Source organism: Dasypus novemcinctus, chromosome 1, assembly GCF_030445035.2.
Source record: "Dasypus novemcinctus isolate mDasNov1 chromosome 1, mDasNov1.1.hap2, whole genome shotgun sequence".
Classification (NCBI taxonomy): domain Eukaryota; kingdom Metazoa; phylum Chordata; class Mammalia; order Cingulata; family Dasypodidae; genus Dasypus; species Dasypus novemcinctus.
The window spans coordinates 85,638,129-85,657,188 of NC_080673.1; the positions used below are offsets into that span (position 1 = coordinate 85,638,129).

A 19,060-nucleotide genomic window follows, 5' to 3' on the forward strand; every position below is an offset into this window, starting at 1 on the left:
ATTGTTTCCAGTTCTCAGAGAGGATGAAGTAGGTAAATAAGAAAATGGAGAAAAAGGCATATGGAAAGGACTGGAGGAATAAACTACTGTGTGCTTTTTACTTCCTTTTACCCAACCATTGGAACATGGTTAAGTGTGCCTTACTTCTCCTTCATTTAAACTTATCCATCCCAACAACCACAAAGCACACCATTTTTATACCATGTGGAGGGGAAGTGTTTCATAGGGGAAATTTAAAGAGTAACAGAAAGTACTGTGTGAGAAATTGGCTTCCTAGATCACTCTGCTTGCAACTTGAACAAGTTGGTATTTTTAAGCCCCTGAGTATCATCTGCCGCCAACCCAAATTGTTGGTTCAAAGCAGGAGAAAAAAAAAATGCAGAAATTAGTTGAGAGAATTCTTTTTCTTTTCAATAGAAAGAAAGAAGAAATCAAAAGAGAGGCAAAATGCAAGATATCCAAGTACGTCTAGACAGTAGTTGTTATATCTGTTTACCTAAACATCAGATACATAAAGGGAAACTGTACTAAAGATTTTAGTATATACGTGGAGCAACGGGATTTATGATAGCAGTTAAGCTAGTTTTCTCAGAGTTGTTTATGATCTCTTCTTTGAAAGAATAATGAAAACGAATTCCTTCACAATGTGAGTGTCATAGGAACGATTCCACTGAAGCACAGGAATGATATTACCCATACCCCTACTGTTCTATTATAAACATAACTATTACCCGTTTTCTTATTTCCGTCTCTCATGTTTCGTAGGAAATGGGCATTTTAAGAGATAACACTGAACTAATCACAGCATGGGAGTTTCTGTTTGGACTTCACAAATGCCCCTTGATTTTTAATGCACTACTGTTACTCTTGCTAATACAAACTTTTCAAAAGTTAAAAATATTACTTTCATCCAAATATGAAATAAATGTGTCAAAAATTTTATTAAACTCATTAAATAAGGAGAGAACTGTTAAGATGCCAAGACTAGTTCAAATGCATATGGAGAAAGATACATATGCAATCAACAGTGCTAAAATGAATTTGCTAATAAGTGCAAAAGTGGTTAATATTCATAGAGCAATAAAGTATATTTGGAGTCATCTTCTTCAAAGCACAGAAATCAGCTGTATCTTTAATGCGCAAAATTCATTTACGTTGCTATGGATAAGAATCATACACACTACTCTCAAATTTCGGCAACTTAACTCATACTCCTAAAGAGTTTTAAAACAATCCTCTCAACAGCAGTACACAAAGGCCCAACAAATTGATAATCCCTGGAAGATCCACTAGATCAGGCTATCTCCCAGTATTTCCCTGAAAGGACCCCTATTAATATTCTTTAACCTATTTCCATGTCTTGGACAATTTCTTCTTGAGATAGTATGTACTTTTTTTGGCTAAGTTGGTTTTACTTTTTTTCTTTTTCCTTTTCTTGTTAGGTAATGGATTCCTTTTTGTATTTAGATGTCTAAAATTATGAGAACATTTTTCTTGACGAATTATTAGATACCTGCCTGCCTGATAAAGCAACTATGAGATGAATGTAGTAACCTCAAAGTTTTGAGACAGAGCTATTGATTTCTTGGTTTGTGCCATTCCTAGTTTTCCCATCATTCACAAAGTTGCTTAAGCCCAAATCCTAGGAATCATGCAGCCTATTGTTTCCAGTTTCCCCACTTCCAGATACACATACCCACACAGGTACATATATACACATTCACACACACATCCCTGTCTTGCCCTGTCAAATCTACCTTGCAAGTCATTTCTTAAATATTGCTTCTCTGAATCTCCTGTTCCAAGCACCATCCAAGCCACAGTCATCACTTGCCCACACGACTGCAACAGCATTCATATTGTTTCCTCTTTTACCCCCAAAATTTCATTCTCCACAACTCAGAGATATTTTGAAAAACTTAAATTAAATCTTAATAACTCCTCTGCTTAAAACTTTCCAATGGGTTCAACATTTCACTTAGGATAAAATCCAAATTCTATGACATGGTCTGTAAAGCCCTACATATTCTGGCCCTTACTTTCCTCCCTGGCCTTGTTTCCTACCATCATCTTCCCAAATTCACTGTGCTCCAATGTCACTTTCTTTCTCTCTGTTCCTTGACAATTTATCTAATTCCCAGCTCAGAGTCTCGACATTTACTCTTCCCACTTACATAACAGCCCCCAGGATCTTCTCTTGGCTGGCTCCATCTCATCCTTCAGTTGCCTGCTCAAACATCTTACCATCAAAGAAGTATTCCCTGTCCATCCTAGTTAATGTAACTTACCTTAGTCAATCTCACTATTAGCTTGTTTTGTTTTCCTAGTAGTTACCCCTACCTTTTTCTAATTCATTTTCTAATTTGCTAGTTTGTTTAATTGCTCATTATCTGACTCCTCCTTGGAGAATAAGGAATGCTGTCCTATATTTACTCCAGTGCTTGGTCCAAAATAATGTTTATTACTTGTTAAAAGGAAAAACGTAGGTCAATCCCAGTAAAATAGGTTTGAACTACACAGGAATTTCTCCTGAGGTTAGGAATCCAAACTGTGCCTATGATGCAATAGAACATCACAGAATGGTTCTCAGAGAAATAATAGTTCAAGTTCTCCCTGTCCCAATAGAACAAAGGGTGGGCAAGGATCCCTACAGTGCAGATTCTGTAGGACTAAGAGGCAAAAGCCAAGTCTACAGATGTGAACTAAGTTAGAGCACTGATTCAGAATCACAGAGCCCCAGGGGAGGAACAAGCACAGGGAGGATTGAAATCAGAGCCAAGGGCAGATGCTGCCTCTTTCTGTTAAGTTTTTGAGTGTCTGAACGAGGAACTCTGGAAACCATAGCAATGAAATGAACCTCAGAAACCCTGACACTCCATGCATTTGGGAGCTATGTTTGGATCTAATGAAAAAACTCAAATTCTACCTTTGTAAATCAATACATTGTGATTCTTAGCAGGAAGATACATTGAATTATTAGTTGTTACTGTTTTTTAATATCTAGATACATTTCCTATCTGGAGGCAAGACACTTCCTTCACATACATTTGCTCACTGCATCAAATGATCAGCAACTATGGAGTTCCAGTTTAACTATGGAGTTCCATTTTTGCTAAACTGGAAAGGTGGCTTGAGGAAAGCCACCTTCCTCAAAATTCTGGAGAACAGTTAAAGGGGTGTGGTAACTGGATTAGTCCCCAGTCAAGAAAACACAACTTTCAAAACTGGTAGGGGACACTTGCAGTGCCCTTAGGCCTCTTCATCATCCCTCCCTGGTATATTGAGTGACAAGCCTGTATGCCCATTGCGGATTCCTGGCCCTCTTCTGGAAGGAGCAAAGTAATTCCTGGGCACATACTGAGGTTGCTGTATGTTAGTGCCAGTCTATTGGTGGCAGCTTGAAAGACAGAACCAGGATGCTTATTCTTGACTTGCCCTCCCACAACTTGCCCTGCAAGCAGAAACAGTTTGCAGACCCAAGCCCAGGACATAACTCAGGCTCAGAAAAGGCAGAGGACCTCACACTTTAACCTTGGCTCAAACTTCTTGATAGGAGGGCTAAACTGTAAATGAAAGCACCAGCCAACACAAAGTCAGTTTGCAAAGAAAGGTGTTGATTGCTTTGGTTTGTTTGTTTCTTTTAGCTCTTGTGCTCAAGGAAATCTCTGTCATATCATTAGCTGGATTCAGTTTTTAGGAGGAGACTGCAGAGAGACAATCCCAGAATTACCAACTTAAAATATTAAAATGCATAATGTGCAGAAAAAGATTACAAAACAAACAAAGAAATTGGAAATGATGGAAATAATGGTCCATCCAAGGAACAAGATAAAAATTCAGAATCCATCAACAAAGAAGAACAGACTTCGGACATATCAGAAAAAATCTTTAAAAATGCCCTTCATTATGCTCAAAGAGATAAGGGAAAACATGGAAAAAGAACTAAATGATATCAGGAAATCAATGAATGAACAATATAAGAATTTTGATAAAGAAATAGAAGTCTTAAAAAGGAACTAAACAGAAGTAGTGGATTTGAAGATCACAGTAACAGAAAGGGAAAAAAATCAATAGCAGATTATAGCCGACAGAAAAAAGAACCAGTGAACTTGAAGATAAGACTCTTCAAATGATTCAGGCTAAGAAGCAGAAATAAAAAATGAAAAAAAAAAAAAGTATAAAAACCTAAGAGACTTGTGGGACACAATCAAGCATATAAATATGCACACTTTGTAAGAACCATAAGGAGAAGAGAGAAAAGGGAAGAAGGAATATTCAAATTAATGACTGAAAACTTACCAAATTTAATGAGACATGAATATATACATTCAAGAATCACAACAAACTCTAGACAGGATAAATTCACAGAGAACCATGCAGAGACACATAGTAGTCAAACTATCAAATGCCAAGGACAAGGACAGAGTTCTGCAAGCTACAAGAGAAAAGCAACATGTTATATACAAGGAAGCCCCAATAAGATTAAGTTCCAATTTCACACCAGAAACCATGGAGGCAAGAAAACAGTGGGAAAAATATTTGAAATGTTGAAGGAAAGCAATTGCCAAACAATTTTATGTCTGTGTGAGATTCTCTTTCAAAGAGAGAGATTAAGACTTTGCAAGATAAACAAAAGCTGAGGAAGTTTGTCTCCATTAGACCTGCCCTATGAGGAATACTAAATGTGGAATTACATACCAAAACAATACTATACAATACTACTGGCATTTATAATTACCCTACCAGAGTTCTTTATTTCTTTATGTCACTTTGTTGCGCTATTTGCTGTCCTTTCTTTTCAGTTGGAGAACTCCATTTAATTCTCTGAGATTCCAAAAAACTATAATTGGCTTGCTTACTTCATAGTTAATTATGAATGAATGAAGTAGTACCCATTTTTATGGTGATTTTTGGAAATTCATTTTGTGTATGTGTTGAATTTTTCAAGCTTATGTATTCTTAGATGCACTAGTATTCTTTTGTTCACAAACTTCAATGCACTATAACTAAAAGTGGGAGATATGAGCATCTGAATAGAAGATATTAAAGACCCATTAATATTTCATTTTAAAAAACCAAATGCTTATTGTATTCTTGGAGGTGTGTATTTTTTTTACATTTTGCTTCATTATTATTCTGTTTTTATGAATTGTGAAGTTAAATTGGTTTGGTAATCAAGTTATAATAAAATGCATTTACCTCACTGATTAATGACAATGCCTTTCCAATTATTTTTAGATTAAGGAAAGCCTACAGTGAATCTGATTCAAAGAGTTCATGCTGGGGCTTTTTTTAATACTAATTTTTGTGGTTATATTATTTCAGTATAGTTAAAGATTAGAAACCAAGTTATGTTTTAAGAATTGGTCCTTTATTTCTAACTATTAAAAAGTTTTCTTATTTGCATGGCAACATGCATTAATCAAGTCAAAATTTTTAATGGAAAAAATATTTTCTGTTTTTATGGGTTATATCTGGGAAGATCATATTATTGTCTTCAATTTACAACCAGGGGCTAAAGACACAAAATATAATTTTTTACATTCCAGTCTGATTCTAGTGCATAAATAGCATCCTTCCCAATGCTACCTAAGCAATAGTATTCCTCAGTTGGTAGCCATGAGTCCATTTTTCAAGGTCCCCCCTTCCTCATCTGTGATAGTGACTTTATTCCCATCTCCACCCTACCTGACATCCACATTCATTCACCTATGCTAGACCATTTCTGTCATACTCTGACCTAGGCTCTGTGTCAGGCACCAGCAATGCAGTAATGAAGAAATCAGAGAAAGTTCTTGCCTGTGTGGGACATACATTCTAGTGGGCATTGAACTGTGAGAAAGTAACAGCCCTATAAGTAAGATCATTTCAAATTATGCTAAGCAGGAAATAAACAGGCTGATTTGATAGAGAATACTATTTAACATTCAGCATTCATTTATCCATGTATTCATCCAATTTATTTATTAAGTAGCTATTATCTACACCAGAAATTACAAACACAAGTGCCTTCAGGGCTAGAGTGAAACAGCTATCTCTGGAAGTTATAGATGTGCTTTCCAAATGTTCTTCACATTTTTTATGGGACAAACCAAATTCCTTTTTGGAACACATGTGGCACCCTGCTGTCTACCATCACATGCCAGTGTCCTCTTTTTTATAGTAGCAGAAACATTTCTTTTTCCTTTGAGCACCTCTCTGACCCATGGACATACCTAATACACAACATGCCTTCCCTTTTCCCTTCCCTTCTCCCTTATTTTCTTCCTTTTTAGCCTCCTTCATTCCCTCATTCATTCAATAAACTTTAAAGCATCAGCTTTGCTTTGGGCAAGTACTGAGAAAAGTGGAAAACAAGGAGGATAAGACTCAGACTCTACCCTCCAATAAATTATTATATACATGTAGATGAACCTTTCCCTTATCTATCTACTCATCCAGAATAAGTTTTGTCCTCTTCAGAACATCCAAATAATTTTGTAATGCATATATTTCTATATATGTCTTGTCTTCCTTACTTAACTTTTTATTTCTTATGTATCTTCATATCAGGAAATGGGCCTTACCCACAGAAGTTGTTCAATACATGTTTATTACATGAGTGAAAAAAAGGTCAGATTAAGTCATAGCAGCCTGTGCATATGAACACAGTGCTTTTATAGATTAGAGTACCATATTTTGCACTTATTTACATTGAAAATTATGATGAGAATATAATGGACATTCCCTTTCCTAACGATTTAGTTTTGTTTGACATTTTAATTTCCTCTGTTAGTTATTTAAGCTTATAAAGAACATTTGAAATATATTTTAATTTTTCATACACACTCACTTTCAAAAGGGAAGTAATACGAAATCCAGATACTACCAATGTTATTTTAGGGAGCATTTGAGAATAATGGTTTATACTTAGGATAAATGGGAAGGAGAGGTAGTTTAGCAAGCAGTGAAAATAAGGAGATAGATAACCCTTAATTCCGGTTTGCACTGGAAAACTGATTTTGTTTGCTGCTACTTCTGGGGCCAATTCATATTCCATTACAATAAAAGATGAACTCCAAGGCTTGGAATACACATTTTTAAATCATTTATTATTTTGAATCATTTATGTCTTTCATGAAGGTGCATAAATAAGGAGTTTGGTTTGGAGCACACGTTTGAGATGCAATTGAAGTGCAATTCTTGACTAGACAATTAGATATAAGAAACTGGAGTTCAAAGGAGAGCTTACATCTGAAAATAAAAGTGGCAGATATTAGTAACCATTACATTGTATGGGATCTAATGATGAGCCTCAGGCTCTTCAGGGCTAAGAAGTATGGTACATGAGAAAAAATGTTAAAATGTATACTGAACAGAAGCAGACAATGAGGGAAAAAGGAAAATCATGAAAAAGCCTTCTGGAAGCCAAGTGAAGAAAATGTGTGAAGGAAAAGCAAATGATCAACCTTGTCAAAAATTTGATTATGGATCAAATGAGATGAGAACTGAAAATTGACCACTGAATTTAGCAGCATGGAGTCACTGGTGAGCATCTTAGCCATGAACATGGTAAGGAGGGCAGAGTGCATGAGCACAGAGACAGGAAGGTGGTAAATTGGGGTTGGTGGCTTGTAGAAGTTAGAAGAGAATCTGAGTGATTCTGTTTCATTTGTGAAGTAGGCAGGTTCATCAGATGAGAGTGAAGATGACAGAGGTGGTATTAGAGATCTGAGAAGATGACTGGTATGAAATAGTTATCTAGGAGAGTGGAAGAGGTAATGAATAATGGAAATAAAGTAGGATTTCTGGCTAACACTGAAGACCAACTTGAGGCTAGTAGTCACAACTTTAAAATGAGACCAATACAAATCATTTTAGGTTTTTCTCCAGGAATGGTTTAGGCAGAGAGTTGGATTTAGGCAAAATTGGGTCTTACCAAAAAAGTATAAGGTAAGAGTGAAGAAAAGTGAAGAGAAATAATGTAATGATGACACATGGACCTTAAACTAGAAAAGAAGACACAGTTTACAGGGACAGTGAAAAGGACTAGAGCAAATGAATTAGTGGGCTCATTGGTTCAATGGATACTAGGAGTGGGCAGAGAAATATAGGAATCAATGATTAGAAAATGGGGTGCTTGAAATTGTGATTTGGGTGGGATATCCATAAATTGTAATGATATGGTCTTCTAGGACATGACCATGAAAGTAGGTAGCAGAGGAACAAAGGAAGCAAGATCATCAAAGGAGAGGAAGTCAAGGGACCAAGAGTCCAAGCCATTGACAGAATCATCTCTGTGGATGTCGAAGTAGAGTTGAAGAGTAACAGTGAACCAGGAGCCAAAATGTTCAAGGACTGAGGGAGAAAAATGATCTGGAATAGGGGCCTAGAAAAGGACATGTAGTCAAACAAAAGGAATGGACACAAGAAAGGAGAGAAAAAGAAATTAGCACTTAGTACTTTCTGGGTGAACCAGTTTTCTGGTCTGTGTACCAGGTTTAATTATTTAAAACTTCATATATTCTTAGAGTCCTTGCTTACAGCATCTTTACATATAAAAATTAGATAATTGTCAGCTGTCCAAGTAATATCAAATTGTTTAAGTCTTTGAACTAATTTCTTTTCTTTCATGCCTTGCATCTATTTCTTTTTTCTCTTACCTTTTGACAGTGTCTCCTCATTGCCACATTCAGACTGTGATATTGAGTTCGTGTTTATGTATTGTTGGTTTGTCTTTAATTATCATCATTCTTTTTATAGAGATTATTATTTTCATTGCCTCTGTGTCTACATTTCAATTCATTTTGAATCAGGCATTAAATTACATTTTCATTTCTCCAGGATCAAGTATTTCCTGCTCTTCAATTCGATTCCATTTTGTTTATTTGTTCTTACAACTGTTACTTTTTTCTGGCAAATATTCTGAACCCCTTGACATGAGCTCTTGTCTGCATGAAGTTTCCTCAGAGGAGAAATATAGTTAAATTCTTCCCTTTCAAAATAGTGTAAAAATTATTCCTCATCATGACTGGGTAAAACTAGTGTCTTGGAGACATTATTTAAAACAAATCTCGGTAACATCACAAAATGAGGAATGGAAGAAGGGCATGGGAGGACACATTTTTTCTTTCTTGGGTGACTTTCTTTTCATTATATTCACTTCTAAGCAGGCTGAAATAATTCATTCTCCTTACATAGCTCAGTCAGCCTCTCTCTCTTCACCCTGTTTTGCTTTAGTTATCTCATCAATTCCTTTCTCCTATTTCTTTTCACTCTACTTAGCTCAGGGTAAGTCCATGAAGAGAGTAAAGTTGTTAATGAAAAGGAAAAATCCATTCTTATTATTTTTCTTCTTGCCTAAAGTGCTGAATTTGGGTCAAAGTAAAGAACTTGAGCCATAACAGTCTTTAATTACATGCATATTTATTTATACTTCTATTGGCTGGACATTTTCCTACAATAGTAGGATCAGAAACATGTGTGGTCCACATTGAAAAATCAAAAGAAAATAAAAAGCATTGCATAATTGTTGAACTGTCCAGTGTAGAAGACAAAAAGAACACACAAGATGAAATAGGGTACCTTAGGTGAGACTGGTTGCTTAGTTTTACAGGGTGATGTTTAGCTTTTAACTTTCTCAGGTTTTCAGGCACTGTATTGAAAACAGATCTTTTTCTCAGAATTAGTTTCTTAGTAGCCAGGCTCATAGATAAATAAATCTATACTAGATTACTTATTTTTTAACCTAATACACAAATCCTCATGTGTTATAGAATGCTATTGTGTCGACGTAACTGCTGCATTCATTCTCTGCTACATGGGAAGCCAAATTATAAGCAAAACCAGGTTACTGAGCATAGAACTGGTGAAAATGCTTATGATTCAAATGTTTTATCATTTCCAAAGTTTTTCTTTTATACTGCAGAAAGCAGACAACTTTGAATTAAAAATTAGTAAGTGCTAATATATAAATATCTAATTTATAATATAAGAAATAATTCACCCAAAACCAATTTTTTTGAAAAAAGGCAATTATAAATAGTGTTTCTAATGTTTTCTCACTGCCATGTACCTACCCTGAGGTGAGTGCATCCAGTTTGGAGACCTCTATCCTAACACGTGCATCTTTGCTATAGAGATAAACCTGCCAGAATGACTGGACAGATTGAAGAGCCCAATAATCAGGGACTCTCAGAAACACAGTGTCAAGAATGCCTCTCCGACTTCTTTTTTCCAGGTGACTTTCAGATCATTGGTCCTTATTTTGAATTGCACATTCTCATTTCCATATGCTTTAACATCATTGGTAATTAACAGTCGATGTCTCCACCAAATGGCTTTTACATATACCCACATTCTTCCCCAGTCAGGTTAATTTTGTAGTTTCAGTCTCACAGGGTACATCCTTTTCTTCCTTCTAAGTCTGTGAGGTCGCGGCTTTCACATACACCCTCACAGTAGTCCACAAATTGTCCTGGCTGTAGTGAAGTTAAGCTTCATTCTGTGGACTCTCATCTCATTGACTCGTATTACAGATTGAATGTTTCCCCTAAAAAGACCCCTAGAGCCATGACTGAGAGCTTGTTTGTCAATAGGATATTTGAAGATGTGATTTTTTAAAGATGAGGGTAAACTTCGATTAGGGTGGACTCTGATTCAATATGACTGCTGTCCTTATAAGCACAGAAAATTTGGACACAGCAAGTAACACGAGACAGATAGAGAAAGAGCCATTTGCCAGAGGCAGAGTTTGAGTTATGACATAGATTTCCTGTAAGCCACTGCCAGAACCCTACAGACTTCAAAGGAAGTATGATCCTGCTGACACCTTGATTTCAGACTTTTAACCTCCAGAACTGAGATGAGAAATTTCTATCATTTAAGCCATCTGGTCTATGATACTTTTTAATGGCAGCTAGAGCAACTTTAAACATATAAAATTCTATTGGCAAAGTCATATCACGAGACACCCCAGTTAAATACTTTTACCTAATCTTACCACACAAGACCCTTCCTTCCATACTTCCAACCCTGAGTCTTGCCTGCCATATTGAACTAGTTAAAATTCCACTAATGTGCCTTTCCACATTATTTAGCCCCTGCTTAGAAGGTCCTTCCCCCCCTTCTAGACCACTCTGTTCTACATTCAGGTCTCAGCTTAAATATTTCCTCAGGGAATATTTCCTTGGCCTTGCTTGAATATTTGAGTTCCCATATCACCCTGTTATCACCCCTATTTAAGTGCTTAACCCACTGAAATTACTGGGACATTTTCTTTATCCTTTATTGTTTGACTGTCAACTCCTAGAGATAAGTTACCATGTCTTGTTCATGTTTGTTTAAGCAGCATTTTGTTCAAGGAGGAAGGAAGAAAGAAGGACAGAGAGAGGGAAGAAAGGATGGAAGATGGAAGAAGGAAAGGAGAGAGGGAGTGAGTTAATTACAAAAGTAAAGAGCAATGGATATACTTTTCCAGCTTTAAACAGAAAGAGGTAAATATTTGCTGGCAAGCCATCATAATATGAAGGATAGGGACATAGACTTCAAGTTGTACAGTGATGACATAAAATAAAAACAAATTATCTCTGTAGTTAAGCTATTTATCTCAATATTCCTGCCTAATTTCCTTCTTATGGAGCTTTTAAAATTTTTATCACTTTGATTTGTAAATGTGAGACATATTCATTGCTCTGAGAATATAATATTTTCTATTTTATTGATTATAAGATACCATTAGTGGTAGAGAATATATTAAATAAAGCCATTTTAAATATACAAGTTGCAAAATACTTCACAATTTCAGAATTAAGTTATTTAAAATGTGCATTTTAGAATAGGAAATATGGCAATATTACCAACAGCAAAAACCAACAATTGTTAAATGCTTACAATGCGCCAAGTGTTTTACATACATTATATTATTTACTTCTCAATACAGCCCTATGTAGTAAATTCTACTATTGTTATCATATTATGGATAAGGAAACTAAGGCCAAAGAGGTCAAGTTTACACTAGAATTTGAACCCTGGCAGTCTGGTCCTAAAGAGGGGTAATCCAATAGAACTCTTTTCAATGATGCAAATGTTATCCAATACAATGACTGCTAGGCACAGGTGGCTATTGAACACTTGAAAGGCGTCTGGTGTGACTGAGAAATTGAATTTTAAATTTTATTAAATTTTAATTAATTTTAATGTAAATAGCTGCATGTGGCTACTGGTTACCATTTTGGGCAGCATAACTCCATAGCCTAAATCTAAATAGCTATATTCTCTTTTTTCTTTTTTTTAAAGATTTATTTATTATTTATTTATCTCCCCTTCCCCTCCCCCCCCCCCCCAATCCCCCGTTGTTTGCTCTCTGTGTCCATGTGCTGCATGCTCTTCTTTGTCCACTTCTGTTGTTGTCAACAGCACGGGAATCTATGTTTCTTTTTGTTGCGTCACCTTGTTGTATCAGCCCTCCGTGTGTGCAGAGCCATTCCTGGGCAGGCTGCACTTCGTTTTTTTTTGTACTGGGTGGCTCTCCTTACAGCGCGCTCTCCTTACGTGTGGGGCTACGCAGGGACACCCCTACGCAGGGACACCCCTGCGTGGCAGGGCACTCCTTGCATGCATCAGCACTGCGCATGGGCCAGCGCCACACAGGTCAAGGAGGCCCAGGGTTTGAACTGCAGACCTCCCATGTGGTAGACGGACGCCCTAACCACTGGGCCAAGTCCGCTTCCCTAAATAGCTATATTCTATCACCTCCCTTACTTTTATTTATTTATGTTTTGGAGTTAATAAAATAGTTGTTTTTTTTTATTGTCTACCTTACTTTTAAATAGCAACAATGTAAATAAAATGTTGAAAAGTTACACAACGTAGACACTGTTTTAGCTCTGCACCTAATTAAACCCATGTTTTCTTTTATATAAGAAGAAAATTTTAAAAAGAAGCTAAGGAGCAAAACTTTCCTGTTCACTCTTTTATCTAGCAATGGAGAGAATCTAATGCTAATTAGAGAAATTCATCTGCAACTTTCATTTGAAGTGAAACTTTATACCTTTCTTAATTTTTGTTCTAATGTTTTCTTTTGAAGAGTAAGTTGATTTCAGTTCATTTTGATCTAAGTAAGGCTGAAGATGTAAGAACAATCTTCTCAAAAATTATCTTTCTATACCATTTTGTTCTATAATTTCAAGAAACACTAATACCATTCAAGAACAATATGTTTCTTTTAAAGGCATCTCATTTTTTAAATAGTTCATTCAACATTTTTGTATGTAGTGCAACAAATTGTATTGTTCTATGGAGTACACTGGAAAGGAATTTGACTTGTATTAAAGTGAATTGCTTTCATATAATCAAACAAAATTGGCAAAATCGTTTCACAGTATTTTAAAACTATTTAATCACATTTAATTATTATGAAAACTAAAGTACTTTTTAATTTTGTATAATATGCGAGTAAAAGTATGAAGACTGCTCTAAATATTATCGCTTTCCCCATAATTAAAATAAAACAGTAATTGATGGCAGTTGAATCTACCATTACTTCCATCAAATAACTTTAGAATATATCTAATATATCTGGGGGGAAAAAGCATACCAATAAGATTGATGGAGTGATGTTATATTACCCACACCATACTTAAACATAGAAAATAAATAATCATGGAAGAATAATCAGAATATTTGTTAATAATACTTGTATTTATACTTCAAATATAAAAGTTAACTGTTGAGTTACATTTCTGCATGGATTACAAATTCTTAACACTATTTTAAGTGAATAACAATATTCAATTTGAATTGATTTCTAGCTTCACACCTAGAAATTCACCTTAGTATTTTCCTAACGTGACATCCTTGATTAAGGCATGAAACTGCATTTAAGCAGAGGGCTGTCCTTGGAAAGAGAAGTATAGATACAGAGATGTTTCCTGAATTTTTTAGTGTTCTTCACTGTAATAGACATCACTTTCCTGCCTTCACAATTTCTGATTTTGACCGTTGTTCTCTTTCACATTTGAATGGTGAGGATGAACAAGAAAGAAAAAAAACAACTGCCCTGCCCAATTGAACAAACAAGATAATTGTTGTTTATTTTTAGAATTTATTTTGAGAAGTCATTGATATTTGCTCCTTTGTTTAGACTCATTATCCACCTGAAGTTTTCAATAAGAAATTTCTTCCTGGTTTTTATACACCAGGCTGTCTGCCAGTGACTGTTGTGAAAGATGAAATTTTATGTTGTGTTTGGATTAGAAACTGCTGGTTGCAGCCTTTATTTCAAGTTTGCAAAGGGGAAAACTGGACTTGCAGCAGCTGGAGCTTCTGTGACGAGAAGCTGTGTGGTGAGTTTAACACAAGACTAGTGAGATTATTCCTAGAGTGATAGGAATCCAGGTGGTACCTGGATTCCTGGGCCTCCTGGTGAAAAGTTACATTCTGACAGATCAAACAAATTTTGTAGTTTCAGATGGATAACTGAAAACCTTTTGTCCCTTCTCAGTAAATACTAAACTGAGGAGCTATCATCAAAGATAATAAGAAAAGGAGCGCATTTAACCTGAAAGAACGTTAAGGAAGTGTCTTGCACACACCCTATCCTTCAGTCTCTTACAGCCTGGGAGCTTCGCCCTCTCCCTTCTTTTGTTGAAATGAGTAAGACTCAGCATAGTTTATAAAAGTCACAAAGTGCTTATGTCAACAAGATTCTTTTCTCTAAAATTCATCAAATATTGTTGTTTCCTATAGTTTCTTTTCATTTTAACCAAAGCTGACTCAAAGTTCCAAGTCTTTTTTATTTCTACACTCTGGTTTCCTGGTGGTGTTACAGTCATGGTCATTTAAAAATGTGTGTGTGTACATGTACTTCAGAGAATTTTTAACAATATTCTGCTTGCTTTCTCTTTGATGAACCTGATTATCTCCATACAATATCTTCACATGACCAGTCTATCCACGTACGCCACTGCAGTAAACTCTAATGCCATTGCTTTTTATTTAATACCTCCTAAAGCTTGTCAGTGGTCTAGATTAAAGTGTTCAGGAATATGAATGTGATACTTGTGGTTGTCCTAGACTTCATGAGTATTTAAAAATTCTAAAACTTCAATATTATTCACAGCTATGATGATATGCATAAAATGCTTACCAGGTGAACTTTCCCATATTAGACACTCAACACAGACAAAGCCCGTAACTCATATCGCCCCATGAAACTTCACCTGATCTGGACTTTTATGTCAAGCTTGTGGCACGCTTCTCCAGACTCCAAAGAGACGTGCAGATCTCTGCATTCCTTATTATTTGTCTTTTTAAACAAAGTTTTCCTTTTAGAAGAGTTCAGTCTATTTTTCAGCCTTTAATTGCTAATAAACATTATTGGTTCATAGAATGTTAGAATGAAAGGTCCTGGAAGCTCCTTAGTTCCAGACTTTTTATTTTATAGAAGAAATTTTGTGAGTGTTTTGGAGGTTTTTCAGTTATCAATTAGTGTGTTTCTTTACGTTTATCACCAATAGTTCTTGAGACTTGCTTCTCTGAATGTATGAATAGTCCACAGAATATATGGATATTGCAAAGTGATCCTGAATAATGTTTTATGTTTGCTGCTTTAGTTTGTGAATATGTGCTTTAAACCTGCTCCTCTGTACCTAGTGGCTACTCTAAACTTTTCTAGAAAATTTTTGTGATATTTGAACATTCATGCAAACACAAATATTCTATAGAAGCCTTTTCATCCTCACTGAAACTGATTTGATAAAAGCAAGGAAATAATTACGACTTTTGGCAGAAGTGTGCTATTATTTTCCCCATTTCTCAGAAACTAGCTACTGGCTTCAATATTATACTTCAGCAAATATGCAGAGGAATACCAAGCCATCCTTGATTTTTTCTAAAAGTTGAAGGGTATATAAAACACTGTGTACCACAGAAGGAAATATTTCTATTAAAGAAAAGCAGCTTGTTTCTAGTTTGTATTAGAAATATTTAATAAAACTTGACCATACTCACTTTATAGAGCATGAGTCATGTTAGATATGGGACTATTTCAATATTTAGAGTATCTCTACAGCAGGGATCTGTAGGACTCTGCTTGATCATATATTATTTAATAATGATAACTAAGCTTATGTAATACTTTATTCTTTATACATATTATCTTATTCAGCTTTCCCCAAAAAACCTGGTAAGAAAGACAAGGGTTATGATTATGACTGTTGTGAGTGTCATATTTTTTGAGGACTCTCTGGTCCTCAGAGATTTAATTAAGCAAAATCTACAGCCCACTTCCATACTCAGGTCTCACCAAGTTGATTCCCATCATTTCTTAGCCTTCTTAGAGGCTGCTTTCCTGCATCCAACAGTCTTCCAGGTCCCTCCCCTTGTCACACTGAGTCATGAAGCTTTGCCTTTCTCCTTTGCCTCCCCAAAACCCAGTGCTTTTCTCAGACATTTCTAGCTTTTCTGAAAATGTGGTGACAGGTTGCATAGGCAGGGGTTTCTGCCGTCTCTCGTCTCTCTGGCTCTCCACCTCCCATACTACCCCTTCCCAAAGTCCACACCTAATACCTAATCCCTCCAGCCTCATACCGGTGAGGAAAGTCAGGTTTAAAAGAGTAAGCAACAGAGCCAGTTGATGGAGCAGGACCTCAAAGCCATGTGCTCTTGACTATAGATCCAGGGCTCTTTTCATGAACCACAACATCAACCATCACAATCACCATTTACTAGCTCTTGTTTATACAGACATTTCATTTACATAAACTCAATCTTTTCAACAACCTTATGAGTTATTAGTGTTTGACTTTACAAAAATATGGAAAACTGACTTATCTAAGGCAATGCCTGGTAACTTTGAAGTCATCTGAATTTACCCTTTCCTTTAAGATTTCATTTATACTAAATTGATTTTCAACTCCTAACCCACATCTCGTGCAGTCTGCTGAAATTTATGTTAATGATTAGGGGTTCACAGACTCACAGTCACCTCTTCACACAGGTGAGCCTGCAATCTGAGTTAATCACATCTTCTAATCTGAGCGCACACTTCTCTGCTTCAGTGAACCCAGATGTGAACCATGGTCCAATTCACCTATTTTTTAAAATTTACTTTATTGTTTGTAAAAGACAAAACCATCTTTTCTAGACATTGAAGGAAGCAACATAGAAAATTTCCACCACTGACGTGAATTATACCAGAATCAGTATACTATTTTTACTTTAAAAAATAACTTTTTACCCTGCTACAAAGTTAGTAATGGATTCAGGATTGGAATTTTTACTCTAAATCTTATGTTCTTTTTACTACCAAATACTGTTTCATAAAATAATTTATTATAAAGAGTTAGTAATGAGAGAGTTTTGAAATTTAAAGGAAGAATGTTTGGTATATTGGCAATGATTAAAATCAGGTCATAAGATTTTAACCCTAGAATACTTTAGGGAAATTTAAGATATCTGAGATTCTCAATCTCTTTAGTCTTTGTATCTCTTTATACTCTCAAAAATCACTGAGAGGATTTTTTTTGAGTTACATCTAGAAGTAACTCATAATTAGAACTATACCATAATAGAACCCAAAACTGAGACTTTTTAATATATTTAAGTTTTACTAAATTTTATTTTATTTTTCCCCTCCCCCTTGTTGTTTTCACTTACAGATTCTATTTGTCTTTCTTGTTTCTTTAGGTGGCTCCAGGAGCGGAACCTGGGACCTCTGAAGTGGGAGGGAGGTGTCTAATCACTTGAGCCACCTCATCTCCCTTAAATAATTTTAAAATAGCAATGAGCTCATGGTATATGAAATAAGATTTTTATGAATATAGCTATATACTCCAAAAAAGAAAAAGTGAAGATTAGCATTATTTTCCATTTTTGCTAATCTCTTTAATAGCTAGTTTGATAAAGGATAGCCAGATTCCAGTGGGGACATTGTTTCATATATGTTTCATATAGTTGACATATATGAAGAAAATTAGACTTCAAAGAGATAAAGTCATTGGGAAATGGAGATGTATTTAATAGCATTCTCAGGTAATTGTGGATATTCTTCAAAAGTACACCAAAATATAAAAGTGGTGGTTTCTTAGAGATTCTTACTTATTATGTAGTGATTCTTAAATTCTTTTAGGTGAGACCAGACATAATCACTGTTTTTCAAACAACCAACAGATTGGGAAAATGTGTTGTCTGCTAAAATTTTAATAACTCCTTTGAACTCTCAAATTTTTTTCAACCGTGTTTTTTACATGTTAGACACTGTCTTAAGCACTTCACATATCTTAATTATTTTAATCCTCAACTCAGTGAGAAAGATGTTTTTAATTCCATTTTATACAGGTGAGGCAAATGAAGCACAAAGATTTTCTAAAAGAATTTGCCATTTTAGTCCTCGGCCATGTTGTTTGCAGGTAGCTAATTTCAAAATAAAATAAACCTAAGGATACAAAAGTACTAGAATTGCAACCTTATTTTCTGTACATAAATGACAAGTTGAATACTCTAGTAAAATACTGGGAAATCATAAAAGGAAATCACATAATCTTCCTTTAGTAAATTACAGTCACTTTGTATTTCCTTAGTATGTCCCCAAATACATTGTCATTAACAATCTAGTTTTGTTAACTTAAATTTCTAACCAAAAAAAGTTTAATATGATACATTAGGAACTATAATAATATAGCTTCTGAATACAACTTTTAGCTAATCATTGCATTTTTACATACATTTTCCTTTATATTAATATTTTTAAAAACATTAAGCTAATACAAATCTGTGTTTGGGGTTCTAGTAGAAAGACAGAACAAGATTTTATACCACTTTTTAGGATTGCAAAAGTTCAAGAAAATGAGGGAGAGTTTGGGATGCTGTATCACAAATTTTGAAAGAAGGTGGCAGGCTGAGCATCACATAAGGACGTGGTTCTTTTGAAGGCACAGGGAAGGCGGCAACAGGTATTAGGAGAAGTGGCATTATAAAGGACAACTACTGCAGTGGCTCATAATGGTGCTTTCTGGGAGAGCTTTACTGGGCACAGTCACCTAAGAACTCTATGGTTCTTAGAAATCAAGGCTATGCTCTC

At 35.4% G+C, this 19,060-nt stretch overlaps 1 protein-coding gene and 1 long non-coding RNA gene across 3 annotated transcripts in view; both read left to right on the forward strand.

The window, feature by feature from the left end:
- Nucleotides 1–19,060, forward strand: part of ARSJ (arylsulfatase family member J) — a 68,517-nt gene that overhangs the window by 35,518 nt on the left and 13,939 nt on the right. The gene's annotated exons all lie outside the window — the stretch shown is intronic.
- Nucleotides 10,125–11,394, forward strand: LOC139438914 (uncharacterized). The gene is made up of 2 exons (XR_011648741.1): nt 10,125–10,219; nt 11,330–11,394. It is a non-coding gene; the product is annotated as an uncharacterized lncRNA (long non-coding RNA).